Raw genomic sequence first — 22243 nt, forward strand, 5'->3', positions numbered from 1 at the left:
TTGGGCTTTTTAAAGTCTGTGGCATGACCCCCATGTGCAACATGAGGGGAAAAAACAGAAAAATTAACTGTGGACAACTTCAGCAAACCTTTCGCAAAGACAAAATATATTTTTTCTACGATGAGTAAGGTGATAGAGTCTGGTCTGAGAAATATAAGAATAAAAGCACAAGGAAGTATGAGCATGATTATTTAACCATCTGAGGCCAAAGTTTCAAGTCTCCGCCTGGATATTTGTTATAAGTCCAGTGAGTAAATATTTTTGCCCATTTCTCCATAACAACTGGAACTTTAAATATCTAGCACAATTTACAGTCTATTAAAAGAGAGTTTAATCAGATTAAACCTAAAAAATTGTGCTCCCTGCAAAGGCGGGAGTGAAATTACCGTAATAACCGGATATTGGCTGGAAAGCGCAAAGTCTCCCCTTTTAAAAACCACTGGAATTTTTCAGATAGTGCAACGTGTGGCAGAATTACGGTACTGCAAATGTGGATTGTAAAACGGTGTCATTGGATTCTGATGGGACGGATCTGAAGACGCTCCACTTCCAAGCTGCTGCCTGCCAACAGGTGCTAGCTAACGATGCTACACGACCGTTTTCACTCCGACATCACTTCGAGACCAAACACTCAAGGTGCATGATGAAGCCTCTGGAGTTTTGTTTTATACTTGACAGGAGGCTGAATGAGCTGCAATCACAGCAGGAAGCACTTCACATTTTTAGCATTTTAAGTGACAAGACAACTGAACACACAGCTCTGGAAAAATAAGACCCCAGTGCACTGAACCCCTCTGAAAACCTCCTGGTTTTTCCACCAAGTATTGATTTCTGAACTCTTCCTGAGTTAAAAAGGGTTGAAGTAACATAATTTAACTGGAGTGAAAATACTAAATTTGTGCTTGGAATTTCAGAGACATGTTGTCAGCAGTTCATGGAATAAAACAATGTTCATTTTACTCAAACATATAAAAAGTGAAATCAGAGAAACTGATCACTTTAAGTGGTCTCTTAATTTTTACAGAGCTGTATGTGCTGCTTTGTGTAGCTAAATAAAATCAACCACACAACATCAGAAACAGTAACAAACTTTACAGAAATATTAGTAATAATGTCACCGTTTGTTTCAGATATCTCCTACACTTTAAAAACCCCGGCTGTAAAATAACAGGGGTTGTTAATCCCACACAGTAAAAATGCCGGTGTTGAATTAACACCCAAAAGTGTCCATATGTGTTCAAGTGAGCAGGTGTTAAAGTAACACTTTTGAAAGTGTTAAAAGGTTGACACCCATTTTTTTGTTAAATTAACATTGGTCTATAATACTGAAATGGGTTTAAGAAAAGTTAAACTTTCCATTTCTGTGTATTGTTTTGAATATTTTCCACTGGATTTGATTGATATTGACACCTTGTGGGTCAATTATTTACTTTTTTAACATGACATTATGTTTTGTGATCAACACTTCATTAGTGTTACTTTTAATATATTTCAACACCAGCACCGTTGTAAATGTTAATGTGACACTCTGTATTGTTGAATTTAACACCAGCTGACTTGGACACATATAGACACTTTTGGGTGTTAATTCAACACTGGCTTTTTTACTGTGTACTCTTTCCTTCCACTAAACTTTCATCATTACATCCAAACAACTCGTTGAGTAAATGACCTCCTGTCACACATCCTTTGTGAAGGTCGTCGGCGAATGGAAAGAGTCAAGTCAGCAGCCATAATGGTGAAGGTCAACAGAGGTAAACAGGAGGGGGTCATGAGAAAAAAAGGAAACCTTAGTGAAAACGGAGCTGCATCCAGTGCAACCAAATCTCCACTAATGACTTCTTTCCCTCCCGTTATCATCTCTCTGATGTTTCATCGCCGCTCTGATGTCGTCAGCACACCAAACGTCATGTGCAAACGGCGGAAACGACTTAATTCCAACATCCGACAGCCAGCTCTGATGTTACAGGTTCTGCTTCAGTAATGTGACACAGCAACACACCAGCAACCAGAAACGCTTCCCATTAAATGGCCATTTCCAGCAGCTATCGACATGGCGGGGAAAATCAACCACCGTTTGAAGTGCTATCGCCTGCGCTTTTTCTCGCCCATCTCCTTCCTATCACTCCATCCTTTGCTTCACCAACCTTCCTCCTCTTCCCCCCCCACTTATCTTCCTCATGGCCTGTAGGGATGCTTGGCCTCTCGTCTCTACCTCTGCCCTCACAAGTTGGCACTTATGCGTTTGCTCGCCTAATCGTCCTCTGCTCACACTCGCATCCTGGTCTGACCCACGCTTGCTTAAGGCACTTTAGCTTCCTGTCGTCATACCAGCTGACTCTTTATTTCTTCTCATCTCTCCATCAGCGGCAGAAGGAAAGCTGCCGCTTCATAGTGCAACAACACCCCTTATAAGACGTGAAAAAAACCCTTATTTTTATCAGTTCTTGCATGCAACTTTTATGCAAAGCCGCGCTGTAATCATTTATGCATTGAATGATAAGGCCTTCAACCCTGCGTGTGGTTTAAACATTTATATTGCTTCCTTCACACAGCAGCATGCATGTTGGTGAAAGTTAAAAGTCTGGCATCTCTGAACTTATCGCTTCAGGACTTTTAATTATTTAAACAACTACTTGTTTCTCTTTCTGGAAGCAATTAAGGGTTAATTATGCATGCTTTTCTCAAAGGGACTGCCCAAAACTGCATCGTTATCCCTATTTGTATAATTAACTGCCTGAATTTACCCCCAGCTAAAGTCGAGATCAGAATACTTGGCACCTCTAAATTGAACGGACTGAATTTAGCTATAGAGAGACGTAAAAACATATGATTTTCTTTTATAATCAGGATATTTAAATGACAAAAGCAGGGAAGGAAGAATTAACAACCAAAAACAATGCCTGACCAAAAAAAAAACTAAATGTCACACAATCCAATACTTTGTCAATTTTTGACACTGTCCATCCATTGTGGCATCTGCAGTGTCACAAGATTAATTTCCATCTAGTGTTGCATACATTTTTCACCAAAATCTTTTAGAACTGGACAATATAGCTAAAAACTATATAATATAAGTGTTTCATATTACTCAGTAATGATCATTATTGATTAGTTTTTTGTTTGAAATATCTCAAAATACTGCCAAACTGATTTTTCTCTTAGCCACACTTTTCACTCCTCGTCGTTTTTTTTTTCATAAGCAGCGATGAGGCAAAGTGGTGAGACCTTAAGCTGCTGCTGCGCCAGTTACTCAGCAGGTTGTTGCTAGATTTATTGTGTAGACCTAAGATGTCGTATTGATGACAGGAGAGACAGACGGTTGTGCAAAGACACAATGAAAAACTTCCCAATGAGGTCTGAACTCTGGAGGTAGATCCATTTGTGAGAATGATGCCGAATGCTCTAATTAGAAATGCACGATATCAATGCATTGTATCGTATTGGCCGATATTAGCTGTAAAATGTAATATCGGAGTTTGACCATTCCGTCAAAATAACTCACCAAAATAAAAGACGTTTTTATTTGACAAACCAGTGACAATGATGCCTGCACAATGTCAAATCTGCACTGGTTGAGTGTTGTCATTGCATTGGAGAGCAAATGTCATGAGTAAATTTGTCATTGAACATAATGCTAGTTGAAAGTGTTGCGTAATTTTCAGCCTCCTTTTCAGCTTTTGCATTTGGTAGCAGGCTAATTTGACAAAGATAATGCAGTTTTTTAATCCACAGTAGAGAAAGACGGTTTCAGTAAGTAGATAAAGGAAAACAAACATCAGTATCAGTTATAGGAAAAATGGGTTTTAGTAAATCGGCATATCAGATATCAACCAAAAGTCCAATATGGTGCATCCTGAGCTCTAGTGAACCAGTCCTTCACAATTTTAGCCCAATGAAGGTTCCTGGAGTGTCCCCATGTCATAATCCATTGATGGAATAACCTGGTCATTTTAATTACCTCAAAGGTCAAAGTTCGACCTGACAAACTGCAACAACCAGATCATAACACCAACCCCACATTAGACACGGGGTGAAGCATCATCTGCACCCATCATCCTGGAAGAGGGTCAATCTGGACTCATCTGATCCCATGACCTCTCAGTCGCTCTGAAGTCCAGTCTTTATGCTATCTTGCGAATTGCAGCCTTTTTCTCCAGTTAGCATCAATGATTAGTGGTTTTCTTAAGGTTACCCAGCTGTTCAGTCTCACACACTGTGTGGGAAACGCTCTAACTTTCACTGCTGAAAATAGCCTCCAGTTCTGTTTATTTGATCAGGTTATTTTGTGATAGCATTTCCTCCTCAAAGACGACGTTTCCCCAATTTCCTTCCAGTCTATAATCATTCATTGGACAGTTCTCAACCCAGTTTTAGCCGATTCTGCATCTTTTTAGATATTTTCCCTTCTTAAACACGCCGGTACCGTTTCCACAAACGCAGGATGCGTCTTTCCACATGGTTGCTTAATGAAAAGCTAATCATTGCATCATCCTGACAGCTGGAAGACAGTAGTCAATACAGTAATTATCCAATAGGAAGCTTGACCCTTTCTTTTGAACCATATCATATTTTGTGGCATGACAGCAAAGAAACTTTCTGGACGGCGTCAGGATTCCTCCGGGGGAACGTTTTGCTGACTAGCAGGATGCTTGTTTCCTCTAGGACCAAAACTCATATGGGCAGTAGATAATGGGTGTTATGGAGCATTAAAATATCTCATTAAAACTAATCACAATGGCTCTGAATCAAAAGCAGTAAAACACCTCAATCCTGCAACACTCTGCTGCATTATTCATGTGTAAATAAAAACAAGATCAACTCAGGACGCAGCAATCAGATAAAGCTGACAACATAAAAGCATTGATTGTGGGAAAATATGAAGAACAAAGATATATCACCTATCAATAACAGAGGTGCAAAATAAGATAAATTCCCACAAACTTTCTAAGATATGCGACTCAGGCTTTAGAGTAAAACGTTCTGGGACAAAAGAGCCGCTGAAGCTCAGGAAGTGAAGTAGATCTTCATCCTGTGGGACCCCTGGTGGGGAAGTTATTTAATCTATCCAAAGGAACAAATTAAATCAGCAGATTATCATTTGAAATTTAAATGTGCTGCAAAGAGTTGAGGAACCTTGGTTTGAAGCGAAGGTCTTGAATCTTTTCAGCAGGATTAGGACCCAGAGCTCAAAAGAATTTACCAGTTCAAAAGCGAAACAAAGAAACTTTCAGCGCCACAGCAGCTATGTTCACTTCAATCCATCCAGCTGAAAAGTTCAAGGTTTCCAAATAGTTTTCATATCAAAATTTTATGCTTTTGAAAGTTTTACAGTTAGTAGTTCTTTAAAGAGCTTTTTATTTTTGTGGATCAATGTGAATTCATACCAGGCTTTTCTGCATTTACTAGAGAGATCATGAGGTGCTCCACCTGGTAGTTTATATGCCAGCATAGAAAGGTTTTGTTTGCAACATGTTCAGGAAGTTAGTGAAGATCTCATGAGGTAAACAGTAAATGTATTAAATTAGGAGGTTTTTTTCTGAACCAAAACAGATTCAAAGATCCTCAGTTCAACCGATGTTAGCTTAGTAAACTGACCACAATCGGAGGAAATGGTTTTACTTCATTTCAGACGTGTTTGACTTGTTCCCATGATAATGCTGAGCACATTTGTTTATTTTTATGCGTTTCAAACACTGAAACTGTTTCGAACAGTAAATACTTTTGCTCCAAAACTCCTTTAAGCACCAATGAGCCTGGAAGACAAGTCAAATTCCTTTCTGATTCTGCTCAGTCGATAGAATAATGAAGACGACAACTATCCTCGAATTCTTCAACTTAGGATGCAACCAGGAGATCCAACAGGACAAAGACACTTCACAGGTGGTTCTGGATAAGAGAGATGCTTCAAAGAACCGTCTGTACCAGAAACCCGACCGAATTAATGAACTTGTGCTTCCATCAAATGAGACAAGAATGAGGATCGAAGCTTGTTGGCGACTGGATAAAATATGTTATTGACGTGAAGTTAATATATTAGTGGGGGTGTATATTTATACGAGCCACAATTATGACCAGGTCCGAATAAAAAATAATCCACGATAAACCTTTTATACAGTAGATTCTTGGTATTCAAGGCAGTTAAATTTAAAAAAGTATGGGGTTCAGCCAATCAGCTCCAAACAAAATAAATGGCACAACATGACTGGCTGCTTTGCAAACGTCAGCCAGTATCATGTCAGGCAGCACTGCACCGATTGAGTCCAAAGCTGAACTTTCTTTCAAATATTTTTAATGCACTCTTTAGAAAAATCTCACAAATCTTTTGCAAATAATCAAGATTCTTCAAATACATGAATCTGCAAATAGGAAAGGGTCCACTGTACCTAATTCATGATTTTTTGTTTATTTTCATACCGAGTCATTTCAGCCGTTCATGATGTTCTGACCAAAACTGTAAATCTGCCTGTTGACACCTAAGTCTTTACATGTTTCATCTTTACAATTTTTTTGTCTAAAACCATGAAAAGTTGTCATGTAAAACATTTAAATTCACGCTGAAGCTTGTAATTAATGTAAATCCAACTCGTTTCTGCAGTGAAAAGTCAACATTTTTCCTTCTTTGTCACTTTTACATTCCTGCATTGTTTCTGTGCCTCACACAAAGCTGAGCTCAAATCTTACGTTAAAGGCAAAATGTTATTCTTATTTTCCGCAAACAAGTCTTAATTTTGACTTTTATTAATCAAAAGCAAAAAAAAAATATTGTAAATGTGGAATAAATTATCCTAGTAATGTAATTTGCTCCTCTGCTGCACAGTCTGTTACTCTGAGCTTCATTTTCTCCTCTTCTGTGACCAGTTCTTCCTCTCACCTAATCTCTCCTCTTCTTCATGATTCTCTCTCTTTTCTTGCACCCTGCCCTCCCTCCCCACCCTTCATTGCCTCGTCCCAGCATCCCTCCTCATCTTCATGCCTCCCTCTCTTGTGCATTCCTTCAGCTTGGTGCTGCGGAGACGGATCACAAATGCCTTTTTCTGCTCCGACTTGGGAATAACGCTCTTCTTCACCACATGAGGATGAGGTCAATCAACAATACAAAGGAAAAACCAAGACAGGAAGATGGATGAAATTATAATGAAGAGTAGGATGAAGTTTTGAGAAAAAAAACCTGGAGAGAGAGGGAGAGAGAGCGGAGGTTTGTGATTCGCCTGCGTCCCTGTTATTCTCTCTCTCCGTTCTTCGTCCCCTCCTTCATTCAGTACCTGTTCAGTGGGATTAACATGACTTAAAATTCAATCAGCCCACAGCCTGACGGAAGAGCGTCAGTGCAGGCAGACAGAGCGCTGCTGCAGCTGTCGAGACCGACTGAGGGGAGAGAGCAGCGAGGAGGAGGAGGGGTGTTGGGATAGACAGAGAGAGATAGAGAGAGGGAAAAACCGAAGGAGAGGGGGGAGAGAGAGAGAGTGAGAGAGAGAGAGATGGGTGTTTTTCTGCGGAGCTGAGATAGAGCGAGAGCCGGAGACGGAGAGATGTGACTGCTCCAGGAGTCGCGGTGGAATGATCCGGAAAACAAGGTTAGTAATTCCACCTTTTCATCACAGAACGCCGGGCAGAGCCTGTCGGACGGGGACGGAGGGACGATGCTATCGCTTAAATAGCTAAATTGGAATTGCCAAGGAGGAAAGTAAGCAAGCAGGGAAACAAATGCATTCCAGATTCCTCAGTTTGGAGCAGAGAAACCACACGGATGTAACACACTTTGCACAGACAAGAATCTTTTAACAGAGTTGGCTTTTGGAGATTGATTGACAGGCAAACAGAGAGGGTGGGAGGCTGTGGGGGACTTTTGAACTGTCTGACATTCATGGAGCTGATCAATAGCTCAGTTGTTTCATTAAGCTGTGTGTGTGCGTGTGTGTGCTGACAGGGAGGAAGAGGCAGAGTGTGTGCAAGAGTATCACTGCATGACTACTTACTGAATGTGGTGGCAGCGACTGTGGAGGTGTGTGAAAGTGTTGCACGACCACGCGTGTGCGTGCACGAGAGCATTTGTGCAGCAATAAGCCAATGCAGCCCGTTGAGGAGCGTTAAGAGGGTCTCGCAGCTATTGATTGTTTCTGACAGACAGGTGAAAGGGAGCGAGAGGAAGGAGAGGCGAGGAAGAGGAGGAGGTATAACGGGGGTTAGGGAGGGTGAGGCTGAGTTGCATCCTTTGGGATGAGAGAGGGGAGATGGACAGGAGGGGGAAGTTAAGGTGAAAGATGCGACTGCACGTCTTGCGTTCAGCATTTTCACACTGTCCACGCGTCTTTTGTTTCAGATTTCTAATGATACGTCTGTGTCGACAATCCTGCTTCCCTCAATTTCCACCCAAGGTCACGAGGAACGACTAATTTAGAGTCGGAGAGTAAATGTGCATCGCGCCGAGCGGGCAGGGAATCAGAGCTGGAAGTGGAGGGGATGAAAGATAAAAGACGAAGAATGAACAGGAATGAAAACCAGGAGGGAAGGAGCAAAATTGAGCACGGCCAGGAGGAAATCGCATCAAGACGCCACAAATCGGATTTTTAGCAAAGTGGATTCTTGGATCTCTCTTCACATTTTTGGAATACGGCGCCGGGATCGAGCAAGCAAATCGGGATTTTCGAGGTTTTTCTCAGTCTATGAAAGCCTAAGCGGATATCGTGGGATTGGGATTTCTTCAACTCTCTGGTTTCAAGAGGTTGACCTACATCAGCCTTTTCCCTTTTTGCTGTGCGGAGGAGTGAGTGGGACAGGTTTCACCAGTAAAAACACAACCCACCCAGCCCTGGGCTGGCCTCGTATCAGCACAAACACCTGAGGCGAGATCTGTGCTCAACACCGACACACATCCTCATCCACACACACTCAACACACAGACCTAAACCTGGATAACATGTGGAGCTGATTTGGATTACAGAGGCGCAGACGGAAAAGGTAACGTCAACGGAGCGTCACACACACACAACCTGAAAAAATGATTCATGCTCTTTTACATTTTGTTTTGGATTTCATAAGCTTGACCAACATGACATGGTCATGTTGTTGTCTTTGAGAAACACCAGATCTATCCTGAGTACCTGCTGACATACAAAACCACACACCCACTAGTTGAGATGTTTAGTAGTACATCAGCACAACAATCAAAACCAGTGATTGCCCCTAATTGTGAAATGGAAGAAAAAAGTAAAAATCAAATAATTCTGGCATGCACTTGTGTCCAGCTCCATTTACTCTGATGCCCCTAAATAAAATTTAGCGGAAAAAAGTAACATCAGAAGTCTCCTTATTAAGAAATAGTCATATAATGTGTAATTTAATCTCAGTATGCAAACATCAGAGGTTTGTTAGAGAACATTTGTGAACAAACAGCATCGTGTAAACCAAGGAAAACTCCATTTAAAGCTGGTTTAGATTATAAAGTCCACTTTTCAATCAGAAAACAAGATGTGAAGTCGCAGTCATGGCATGAGAAGTTAACTGGAGAACATTGATTGGGAAACAGCCAAGAGGCAGTGGAGGAGGTGCAGAGAGCCACAGCTCAGGTGGGATAATCGGCTGATATGACAACTACAAGGCTAGACTCTCACAGCTGGTGAATGTGACCCAAATACGGCTTTTTCACCTGCCTGAACAGCCCAACGTAAAAAATAAAAGCATGTGGTACTAAATCAGACAAGTGTGCAATTGTTTTCAAGTGCCTGCAGTCAAGTTGCATTTAATCCGCCTTGTGTCGTTGGAGATAAGTGTGCTCCAGGAGGAGAAGCAGTAAATCTGGACATAAACAATGGTTGAAGCTTTCTTCTTTTTATTAGCTTCCTTCGTCTTGTGATAATCCTGTCGGCTCCCATTGCTCAACAATCAACCTCTTCTGTTCAAGCGGGTCGCTTTGGGGTCGTAAACCGTCCACACATAAGTCTGACTGAACTGACGGTATGAACAATCAAGTAAAAAAGAAAAGGAAATCAGAAATGAGCATCAAGGCCTGCAGTGTGAATGCAGGTCTTGATGGAAATCGGAAGGGGACCATTTTGGTCATCATGTAAAACACACTTATGTGTTTCACATGTCCCTGTGGTGAAACTCGGTAGTGGCAGCATCATGCTGTTTTGACTGCCAATAGAAAACGATTCTAAACAGGCAGCCAGAGCGACAATAGCTTGAATTAGTCGTGTATTAGGACAGCCTAGTCAAATCCAGACTTAAATCCAAGCAAGAATCTCAAACAACACTTGGAGATTGAGGTTCTCGGTTGCTTTTTGTCCAATCTGACAGAACTGAACAGTTTCAGTCTCCAGATGAGCAAAGCTGGTAGTAACGCACCAAAAACACACACTTGGCTCCAACTGCAGCCAAGGGAGGTCGTCACTATGCATCGGCGTCTTTCCCCTTCGCATTTATGTACTGGTTTGTTTATAAAATCCTAATAAATCACATTCTAGTTCATGGTGCCAAAGTCTAGGGGTGTGCACACTTCTGCCAGGCCCTGCAGAAAGACTGAGCACATGTTGGTCCAGCAGATTCAAATCCATATCTGCATGGTTAGTCCTTGTGTGCTGAATCATTAAGTGCATGAATGTGGTGGGCACAGTGGCAGGGGAACCGCTCTGTCTCTCGCACAAACACACTCAGGGACTGTGAATAATGAACAGATGTGCATTTGTAGCAGAAGCATAGGAGGCAAACGGAGTGCATGCAGACTGAAGGACGCAGTTTCAAATCTCACATATGGCACAGATGACTGTAAGCTTTCATCACTCCGCCGCGGCTCTGACACCTCTCTTTCTTACCCCACGCCACGCTAACACTCAGCTGTGTGTCAGCCAGCTGTCCTGTATCGGATTACTCAATAGGCGCGCCTCGGCGTGGCTTTCATCACCTAGGCCTTTATGTAATCTCACCTGGCGCCTTGCATGTATGAAGGCAGCATGGAGGGATGCGGGGTAGAGGAGCGTTTGTTGTCCCTTCATTTGAGGCTCTTTACGTAAGCCGCGTCTGCTCACAAACACAAGCAGATTTGGCACACTGACACATGAGATCAGGCTGACTGGATCGGGAGGAGGATAAGCGGGCGATGAGAAAGAAACAGATAGGGAGGAGGAGGGCGGGTTGACATGGGAGTGAGGGTTAAGATTGGGTTGATGAAAGGATGGCAGAGGAGGAGTGAGATTTAGTGAATGGAGCTTCGTCACGTGATGAGATGCAATTTAATGGAAGAAACAGGGAAAAAGGGAAGATTAGGACAAGAGGAGTAGACGGGATGAAAAGCTATCGCCAAGGGATGGATGGCAACAGATCTGGGTGGCTTCAGAGGAAAAACAAATGTAAATAGGCTTTAATGTAAAAATAAAGCTTAAAGGGATGAAATAAAGGACAAACTGAGGTATGTCCATCACACCATTGGATACATTTAGTTCTAGATTAGCTCAAAGTCTGTTAGAGACCAACAACAACAGTTAGAGACCAACAACAGTCTCAGGTTATGAGGAACCAACAGTATGAGGCAGACAACATCTGAGCTTCATCTGACAGAAACTGTTTAGATGGATGGATGGATGGATGGATGGATGGATGGATGGATGGATGGATGGATGGATGGATGGATGGATGGATGGATGGATGGATGGATGGGCGGATGGATGGATAGATAGATAATAAATGGATGGATGGATGGATGGATGGATGGATGGATGGATGGATGGATGGATGGATGGATGGATGGATGGATGGATGGATGGATGGATGGANGGATGGATGGATGGATGGATGGATGGATGGATGGATGGATGGATGGATGGATGGATGGATGGATGGATGGATGGATGGATGGATGGACGGACGGATGTACGGACGGACGGACGGATGGACGATTGATGGATGGATGGATGGATGGATGGATGGATGGATGGACGGACGGATGATAAATGGATGGATGGATGGATGGATGGATGGATGGATGGATGGATGAATGGATGGATGGACGGACAGCTTGATGGACGGTAGGACAGCTTGATGGATGGTAGGACAGCTTGATGGATGGCCATTACACAAATCAAAAGACAGATGAATGCAGGATGAAGGGCAGCAGGATGGAGTTTTCTTTCTCATATTTGTTCAGACCTGGTAAAGTCTTTCTCCTCTTTCACCTCGCTTAGAAACCCAGAACCATTCACTCCATCTGACTCTTGCTTCAAACCTGAGCCTCTGCAGAAGGACTAGCTGAATCTTTTGAAGTGTGACAAAGAGGCCCCTTTGATTTCCGTTTACCCAAATCATAATCTTAAAACTGCTCTGTGCTCCTGCGCTAATGAGAGCAGCAAGAAAAGAGAGCAGCAGAGAGACTCCTCTGGTTCTAACGGTGAAATAAAAGCTCCATAAAAGAACCATTCCCTCAATTATGTTGCAGATGCACCGTGTGGCTCGTTGTTACCAGGGGTGCCCGCCTTTCATGGGCTACAGTTGGGGGAGAGCAGCAGATGGGGTGCACACTGTGCAAAGCAGGAAGCCTGCCAACAGGAACAGACTGGAAAGTAAAAGGGGAGATGGGCGAAGAAGCAGACCGTATGGGGATAGACAGGATCTGCTGGAGAAAAGACTAAGAGACAAAACCTGCAATTTCTTTTAGCCTGCAAAGTAAAAAGTTTGGGTCCTTGTCACAGGAAATCGAGGCCAATATTCTGCAGATTCATAAACCCCTCTAGCTCAGAACGCTTCCCACTCTCACGCACAATGCTTCACAGCACATTAGGAAGCCTAATTACTGTTAATTTATGACTAAAAAGCGAAAAAGAAAGGAGGGACAGTCTGATTAAGCGATCAAAAAAGTGTGGCTGAGCACGATGGCAGCGGACATTCGTGGATAATTACACAAAACCGACTATGGCAGACGGGTGATTAGATGTCGGGGATGATGGACGAGGGTTGTGAAGTGTCAGACACCTTCATGAGTTAAGCAGCTTTCAATCAAGGAGGGAAATGGAGGACATTTGAAGCAATGATATGGGGATGCCTGGCTGGAAGCAAATGGTGGGATGAGAAGGGGCTGGACTCTTGATGGCCGCATTTAAAGACAGCGAGAAGGGGAAACAAAGGATGGGAAAGGGTCAAAAGAAAAAGGCAAGGCTGGAGATGACACCTTAGTGGAGGAATGACAGATGGAAGTAAGGGAACAGAGGAAGTGTAGTGATAGTACAGCAAATGAGAGAAGATGGCGACATGGATCAATGTTAAATGATAAGTTGGACCTAAAAATCCATCTGGAATGAGTGAAGGGATGACAGAAAACAAAGGACAAGGCCAAAGATTAAACTGGAAGGGGCAACCAGGAAGCTCCCCTGTACACGGCAGGAAGCAACTAGGATGTGTGTTAACCAAAAACAAGGGGAAAAAAGGATGAAAGGATGAGTAATTAAACTGTTGACAGACTGTTTATGCACAGCGGGTGCTTGATGAGCAGAACAAACCGTAACTACGCAACCGCTGGAGACAGACGGCAGATTGGTTTTAGGGCGGAAGGAGACGTATGGGAGTGAAGAGAAGTGGGAGGAGAGCCAAGTGTGAAAGTGAGAGCGAAGCAGCAGGGGGTGTTAGAAGAAGGAAGAGTGGCACAAGAGGAGACAACGGGATGAAGGACAACAGGGGGTGGAAAAAGAAATCTGTGATATCTGGAGATTTCTGAAAAGTCCAGATTAGCATATCCTTCAAGAGAATCCCTCCTACATGGCTGACCAGAATGCAGGTGAGATAAAACCTTAAAATAATTTGGACTCTGATTTTGGACTCTGATTCACTGTCAAAGAAGAGAAAACCTGAGAGACTTAGAGACTTCATACAGTCTTAACTTCTTCAGAATGAAAAATTGAGCTAAATGACTTCAAAAACTCAAGAGAGACTTGATTCTTTTGTTGAGCTGTTCTCTAAAAACTTGTGAAATGACAAGGTCTTCACCTCTAAGGATGTAAAACTTAAATTTGATTTGTCCTTTGAAAGATCAGAAACTTGACTCTTCAAAGACTAGACCCTAACTCATTCATGTAAGGTCTATAAAATAGACTTTATGTTACTTTTAAATACTCAAAACCTGGATCTGTCTCAATGTTTAGACAAAAAAAATTACTTGACCCTCCGAGAAAAACTCCAGACACTTTGTAAAGACTTGAACTTGATTCAGACTCGTCTGTTAAAGCTAAAATCTTGACTTGGACTCACCCTTTGAATGGGGAGACTGAGTCAAGTTTTTAAACATTAGAAACTAGAAACTTGACTAACTTGATTTTTAAAAGATCTGAAGAAACATGAGCTCAATACTTGGATCAATATCAACATTTAAAGACTCAAAACACATTTGACTCAAAGACAGACTTCATAAAGGCCTAAAACTTGATTTAGACTCGCGTTTTAAAGACAAAGCGTGACTCAGACTCACCCTTTAACAACTAGTATATCGACTAAGACTCGCCCTTTAAAAAACTTGAGTGAGACTTGACAGACTTGACTTTTAAAGGCAAAACTTGACTCAGGCTCACATGAAACACCCAAGAGACACGACAAGATGTCCCAGATAATTGGCAGCACAAAAACTGACACCTAAACAAAGGAGGGGAGAGTTAATAGCCAAGTGTAAGGAGCCAAATGTAAAGTCATATGCATGTAAATCCTGCACCATACGTCTGGAAGCACATGTGTTCTCCTGCATTATCAACGTCAACAGATGTGGGCTGAAGATGCTCGAGTGAATCATGGCGCTGAATGCAGCGTGGGTGACGACAGTCAGAGCAAACCAGCTTGTACTTCGTTTGCCACACTTACAGTCTGAGTCTCAGTGTTTTCTGCTTGTATCAGCAATGCTGAGCATTTGCATTTTGACGTGCAAAAGTCAACAAGCCCACGGGAAACCAACAACACCGCGGGCTGGATGAACCGCCGCATTGTTTCGGCGTTATTATTGTCACAAATCAAGGCGAGAGCAGCAAGGAAGCGCTTTGTGTCACGTTGCAGTAAAACTTGTGATTCATTACGGCGGAGGACGGCCTCCGATCAAACGCGCGCGACGCTAACAAGCCTCAGCCGAGAAATCATTTAGCATGTTCTCGATACAGGCGCCACAGGCATCCATTTTCCTCAAAGGATGTTTGTCTTATTCCCAGCTCTTATCTCTGATGTTCTGTGTCTCTATACACCCCTTTGTTTCACAGGGGGATGAAAGCAAATGGATGAGAGCAATATAGGGGGAAAAAAAACAAGAAAAAAGAAGAAAAGCATTAATGAAAGGAGGTATATGTGCACAAGTGTTGTTTGCCCATCTGTAGCATCAATCAATACATCCATCACTATGATTCAAAGGCCTGGCTGGTATGTCATTGACCTACTGTGCTAGATGCAGACTGCTGATTGGGTGTTTGTTCTCATGCTCAGGACTTCCCCTTGGAAAGCCAGGATCCCTGCTGAATCATCAACCTGCGCCTACATACACAAGCGTGGCTGTTGTCAAACGGCGTCCTATCGCGTAAGCCAATCAGGGTCCAATATGATTGGCGCCGCAGGGTTTCTGAACAGGCGGAAAATGTTGCACAGAGGTGGCCAGTTTGAGTGTTGCCTCTCGACTCGTGTTTGTTGTTTTTGTCCTCGCCTTGGCCAATGCAAACATTCACAGGTGCACACGAGAAACACATCAACAATCACCCGCTGAAAATATGGCAAGGTGGCAGCAAAAGCTGTTAGGAAAGAGTGAGAAGCGACTAGATATATTTCAGCGCTAAAATAAAGAAGAGAAAACTGAAAATGAAGAAAGAAATTAGAAAAAGTACCAGATATTTTCCAGTAACGTTTTCTGCTTTGCGTCTCGTCCACTAATGCAGACCGAAAACATTTTCCAAAGTTTGGCATCTTATTAGTTTCCACTGGTTTTGCTGGATACCCATTGATGTTATCTTTACAGTTTTCTGCATTTAGCAACTTTCATTTTCCTCAAAATCCCATTAAAAGCTCCAGTAATGACAGATGTTAAAACAAATCTACAGTTGTTTGCTGGATTTTGCCAATGTTAATATTATCACCATTAGAAAATGGGATTTATGCAGAATTACCATCTGGATAGAAGAGTTTTCATCCCAATCAGAGAAAAACACCAAGCTAGTGTAGATGAGGCCTTCATGTTTGTGCTGCAGAGATACAGCAGAAGAAAGTTGGTCTATGTGCAGGTTTTAATCATTTTGAACTCTCAGGAGCTCCTTTGGTTACATCTGGTATGTGGACGGAGCAAACAACCTCAGGAAGACATTAGAAAAAAGACTGAAGGATTGATTCATTGTTGTAATCAGATCCAACTGAGCACCATTTTTTCCCCAGATATGGCCGCATGTCAAACAGAAAAATCCTCATTAAAATTAAACGGTCTTTAAGTCTGATGTATTTTCTTTATCTTGAGGAATTCCTTTGCAAACACACAAGAATCATCTTAGGATAAAATGTATTAAATACATTCTTTGTAGTTTTATGCAGATAATATCCAATTGCACTTTAATTGCAGCTCAAACAAAGCTGATCTTCAATGGAAAGAGGCTTTTGAGCACCAATATTCACAATGAAGCAAAAACAACAACAAAAAACCTCCCAGATAATCACAGCTCTGAACTTCTAGGGATGCCACAGATTTGAAAATATCCAATAAAGCCCTGTCAGTTCGGTATGCACATGTATCAGACAAATAAAGCCTTGTTTTACACCTGAACAAATTAAATATCCAGTCCACTAAATAGTGGCCAATTTGTTTCGCTTGATTGGAAAAAACTAAAACTGTGATTTTCATGTACCCGAACAACTACACAACACAGTAAATCCACTGCTGCAGATATTAATATTGCACCACTACTGAATCAAATAATCATTTGTCTACAATTTCCTTGCTGTGCAATCTTTGAACTGCAGTAAAAATGCAGCTTTGAGCTGATTTGAATGGAGAAAAACACCCTCCTCTGATGGCTCGAGCGGCTGTTCAGCCATCGTCCTAATTGTAGCACACAATGAGTGAGACTACTTGAAATCTGAAAAAGTGAACATTCATCTGTAATAAACTACATATTTCAAACTAATGGCTGACTCATGTTCACTCGAAGCCCTAGAAAATGCCACAAGTCTGCAGATGGCAATTCTGAACAGCATTCAATCAACTTGCTCCATACAGTTTTAGCTGATAACGGCTTTATTCTGGGGAGTTAAAGTCAATATATCTGGATCTCGGCCGCATCAGCTCAGATGTTAAAGTCTAAGGCAAAAATATAAGCAAACGACAGCAATAACGGGAAAAAAATAGTTTCACAAAATAAGGCTTACACACATCAAAATGACAATCTCTGCAGACACAAACTTAATCCCCCACCTCCCTCTTTCCATTTCACAAAATACGGCGTCTTCATTAAGAGATGAGCATGTGGCAATAACGAAGACTGTCAGCAATTAATTACAGCCTTTTATTGGCTCCCATCTTAAACCACTGTGCAATTTAATCAGATACAACTATGAGAATGCCATCTGGAGTGAGGAATAAACAAAGCCCAACATTGCCGAGAAGCCTCTCAATTTGACAGCCATCAACCAATGAAAAATGACTCCACTACAAGGAGAAAAGGAGGAATCCAGGGTGCAGCAGTGTGACTGAGCCGTTTAACACCCTGGTCTGCCATTTTCTCTCCTGTATGGAGGGGGAAACTCTGCCTACTGGTCAAACTTTACTCCATTATGGACTGTAGTATCACATTCATTAGTAATTTCTGTTACAGATCAACACAAAGGATGATGCATGGTTTTATAATTTAGTATGAATGATTAGCTGCGTTTCCATTGCAAATGTGCACAAATCTTTGTCAATATTTTACTAATGTCGAAAAAACACAATTTTGCAATTGCGGTGTTTCCATTAAATAAGAAATGAATTGATTGTATGACTTCTGTGACTTCTGTGATGTGAAAAACGTGTTTCCATTGCAGTTTGCAGCACATCTATTTTGATATGGCCAAAAAGCCTCCTCATCCTAGAGGAAGAAATGATCAAAATATAAGTTTATTTGAAGTTGCCATGTTTGCATTCTGCAAATGTATTTTTGTAATTTCAATTTCAGCAGAGTGGTACGTTTTGGACACATTCCTACCAGTTTTCCACATTTAGACACATTTTTGCCAACTTCTCCTTTGTAAAATATTTCAAGCTCAGTCAGACTGGATGGAAAGCTTCTATAACACTCCAATTCTCAATTGTATTCTGACCTGGACTTTGATTGGACCAGTTTGCTTTAAACTACTTTGGCTCTAGCTGCATGTTTATGGTCGACGTTCTGTTTTAGTTTAAACTAATAAGTCTCTAACATGTCTCCTTTCAGGATTGTCCTCCATTTTACAAAGACAAAAAAAAATAAAAAAACATTCCAATCAGTCTTTCCAGTCTTTCAGTCTTTCGACGATTATGACACGCTCCCATTCGGTTTTCCCCCGTGTTACTAAAAAAAGACAGTCACAGTCACCACAGCTGCCAATTCAATTTACCTCCCGGAAAATAGGATCCCCAAAGCTTTGCAGCTTGTGTTCTTCCAACGGGGGGAAAATTACAGCGACTCATGAAGGGCGGAGTATTGGCTGCCACCCTCATGGAGGTGTTAATAACGTTAATAACAGTGTTCAGGAGCTGATTTACCTTAGACTGTGAGGAGGTGAACCGTGAAGACGACGCAAACTTTAAATGCATTTTGCAACTTGATTGGGGGGGAAGAGCCTGAAACACGGAGCCATTTGAGGAGTTTAAGCTGCTTACCAGCAGACTGATGAATGCCTGGAGCATTCGAACTAACAAATATGAAGCAACGAGGGAAATCCATCTGAGCTTTTATTATTTAGCTGCAGCTAATTGCTTTGTTGTAGCTGCTAAAGATACTAATTGCAGGAAAATTAGATCTTGATTTGCCTTTTGTTTACATTAACAAGACTTGCTGAATCATTTGAGATGATGTGGAATCAAGAAAGGGCAAAGATGTGAGTTTTGACTTCAAGTACAAATTTCTACACAGCGCATAGAGGGGGAAGAAAAAAAAGACACGCATGGCTGAGTGCTCAGGAATGTCTTCAGTTTTTCCCTCACGGTTCACAGATTCTCGGATAAATCGGAGCAAAGGGGTCACGCTGCCTTCTGCTTTCCAGTCCAACGTTTCATACAGATATAAGAGAGCTGATGTACTCTCGCCCAGGAAAAAGAAACTTCAGGTAGAAACCAACTTTCATGACTTCACAGTTTGTAACACAGCGTTCCAGGTTAATTAAAGGCTGCCTTTCTTATCTACGCAAACCTTAAAAAGGGAAGCAAACTTCAAAGCCTCCAACGGTATTAGGTTTTTACTCCAAACGCAGCATGAAGAGGAAACAAGTTCTTCTTTTAAGAGTTGCCAAGTTCACAGATTTAAGTCAGAACTTCACTTTAGATAAAGCGCCAGAGACAGAAGAGCCCCAATATCCCACAAACCGACTGATGAAACGCTCTTGTCCTCTCATTTTATGCACATCAGTGGCAAGTAGTTTCATCCAGCTGAAGGAAAATCACCCGAAAACAAAGCTGTCATGGTTTTCAAATGGAGAGGGGGAAAAATGAGCACCAGCTTCAGAAAATTAGGTCTTTCTGAGCCTTTTTAATGTCTGAAGTGAATCAGGGTTGGAAGAACCAAGAAAAACAAAAACATTTTAATAATCTGACTGTGTCGTGCTCCAAGAATAGAGACAATTATCGAAATCTTCCAAGTAGGATGGGCTCCAACAGGATTTAGTGAGACAGATTCACACTTGCTCATCGTACACAAACAGAAACAAGCTGGTTGTTGTTTTTGCCTCTTTCTCCTCTCAAACAACGCGGGAGGAATTAGCCGAGGATATCAGAATAAAACTGTTTTTGTGGAGTCCAGCTGTGGTGACAGCAGTTTTCACATTCACAAATCAACGTCCCCCCCCCCCCCCAACGACCGACTTTGTCCATTTTTGTGAAAGATGTCAAGGTACAGGCAGGTGAGACAAACAGGAAGGCAATTACATTCTCTGCAGCTGTCAAAAAGAAAAACTAAATAAATGCTGCACTCATGCTGTACGACTGTTTACGACTGCATCCAGTAATAACTTATGTTTCCTCCCCTCCTGAGCTATATTCCCCAGAAACCAAGCAGAATGAATTTTCAATGCAGAAATCTTATGTCATGAATTTGTTATGGTTTACATAATCAGGAGCCATTTGAGGAGTGACACGATAAAACGGTCTTTACTAATAAAGCAGGCTGGTCACACAAACATATTCATTAGGAATGGACGGCATACCTGGATTCAAATTGTCATTCTTTAACTCGTCAATATTTATCCCATAAAATTAAAAATTTTAAAACCGAGGTCTATTTTGAGTTTGTGTATCAGGAGGGAAAATGGTTGGTCATGTGCTATTAGTTTAGATATCTGACGATCAGGAATGGACAGTTGTTTTTTTAGTGTTGAAAGGGAAGGAAGTATAAAATATTGGACCAAATTTTCACATTTGTGATTCCCCAATATTAATGGAAAATAATCAAGTTGAAGGAAAAAAGTATAAGAAGTGAGGTCCACTTTTTTTAAACCTTCATCTTCACATATACCTCTGGATAAACTCAGTACATATTTGAGTAAAATTAACATTGTTTTATTTTATGTCTCTGAAATTACAAGCAAATATTTTGTATTCATTTATAGAAAATGAGAAATGGTCAAAATAACGAAAAAGATGCAGACCTTTCAGACCTAAAATAAAGCAAGGACAACAAGTTTATATTTATTTAGAAACAATAATACTGATGTTTTAACTCAGAATCAATATTTAGTGGAATAACCAGGTGGGTTTTCAATGGGGTTATGTGCAGTGGGCTCTTCATTTTTTCCAGAGCTGCATATTAGAAATCGCCAAAATAACCAAACAGGTTGTGTTGTTTTCTGAATAAATAATCCCATCCCTCAGTATCAAAGGCTATCAGGGTATTTCTAGGCATAGATCTGCTGTGAGAAAGGTCAACAATCAGACAGAAAACCCAGAAAGATTTTCCTCAGAGATCTAAATCTCCCAAACAAACGATTGGCATGTTTCCAGGCTTTCGGTGAGGTAATGCCGGGGCTACAAAGACCTTCAGAATAATTAGACGGATAAGTTGAGCAGAGATCCGCCACCCAGGGGAGCGAGCATCAACCCCCGTCATCACTGACCTATTTTAAGTCAGGTGGAAACAAAACCAGATGCAGCCTTGCTTCTCCACTAGGAGTTTGGTTCAAAAGGCCAACAACTTGAAAGAGGACCTTATTTTCCTGCCTCCCTCTTATTTTTCTCCATCAGGATGGCAACACCTCACCAAGTCATTTTTTAACACAGCTCTTCCTTTCGCTAATCAAATCCACTCTTCCCTCTCGCATCCCTCTCTCCCTGACAGTGACGGATGGCGGCCTTCACCCGTTTATCGCCTTTACATATTTCTCTGCCCATCCGCTTAACGACACACATTCATACCTGCTGACTCTTCATCCCTCACTCCTTCCACCGTCTTCCTCAGACTCCTGCATTTCACTCTTCCTCTGCTCTTTACACTAATGTTTTTTTATTTTCCTCCATCTTATGCAATCCCCCACCATTTTCTTTGTGTGTCCCCCTACTCCTTCTCTCCATTTCACGCCGCTAAGCTCGCCTGCATTCGCGCGGCGCTTCTATATGAAATTTTTACCCCTTCCTGCTCCTGATACACTCCAGCTGACTAAAGAGGACAATACGGCTAAAGAGCAATAGTATCAAAAGGATGAGTGGGCTTACAGTACACACGACAGCTGCAAGAAGAGGCTGCGTGGGCGTTCTTTTGTTTCTTGCCTGCAGGGAAGTGTGTGTGTGTGCGTGTCTATGCATCGGCCTCCCTATAATTATGACTGTGTGGGAAGACTGTTTTGGTATGCTCCTGGTTGTTTCAGTATGCAAGTGCTCACCTTATATCCAGGCCCTGCAATATGAGTGTTTCTAGAAACCTTGGTGCAGCTGAAACGCTGCCTCAGTCTGTATCTGTGCAAGCGGAGCTTTTTATTTCAGAATAAAACAACGTGATGCTTAAACACATCTCGGCTGGAACACAAAACGATTTTGCTTCCAAGCAGCCAGACGTCGTCCTAACTTTCTAAAAGTAGTTGGATCAGTTCTTTG

The 22243-nt window shown here is 41.8% G+C and overlaps 2 protein-coding genes across 3 annotated transcripts in view; one reads left to right on the forward strand and one right to left on the reverse strand.

Annotated features, from left to right (window-relative positions):
* The window catches only part of pcxb (pyruvate carboxylase b), a 391361-nt gene that overhangs the window by 112713 nt on the left and 256405 nt on the right, over positions 1-22243 (reverse strand). The gene's annotated exons all lie outside the window — the stretch shown is intronic.
* Positions 6990-22243, forward strand: part of LOC103480729 (leucine-rich repeat and fibronectin type-III domain-containing protein 4) — a 51542-nt gene continuing 36288 nt past the window's right edge. Inside the window, exons 1-2 of the mRNA XM_008435890.2 lie at positions 6990-7577; positions 8324-8961. The gene's annotated coding sequence lies outside the window, so the exon portion shown is untranslated. The remainder of the gene's footprint in view (positions 7578-8323; positions 8962-22243) is intronic.

The sequence above is a fragment of the Poecilia reticulata genome, linkage group LG18 (genome assembly GCF_000633615.1).
Source record: "Poecilia reticulata strain Guanapo linkage group LG18, Guppy_female_1.0+MT, whole genome shotgun sequence".
In the NCBI taxonomy this organism is placed as follows: Eukaryota; Metazoa; Chordata; class Actinopteri; order Cyprinodontiformes; family Poeciliidae; genus Poecilia; species Poecilia reticulata.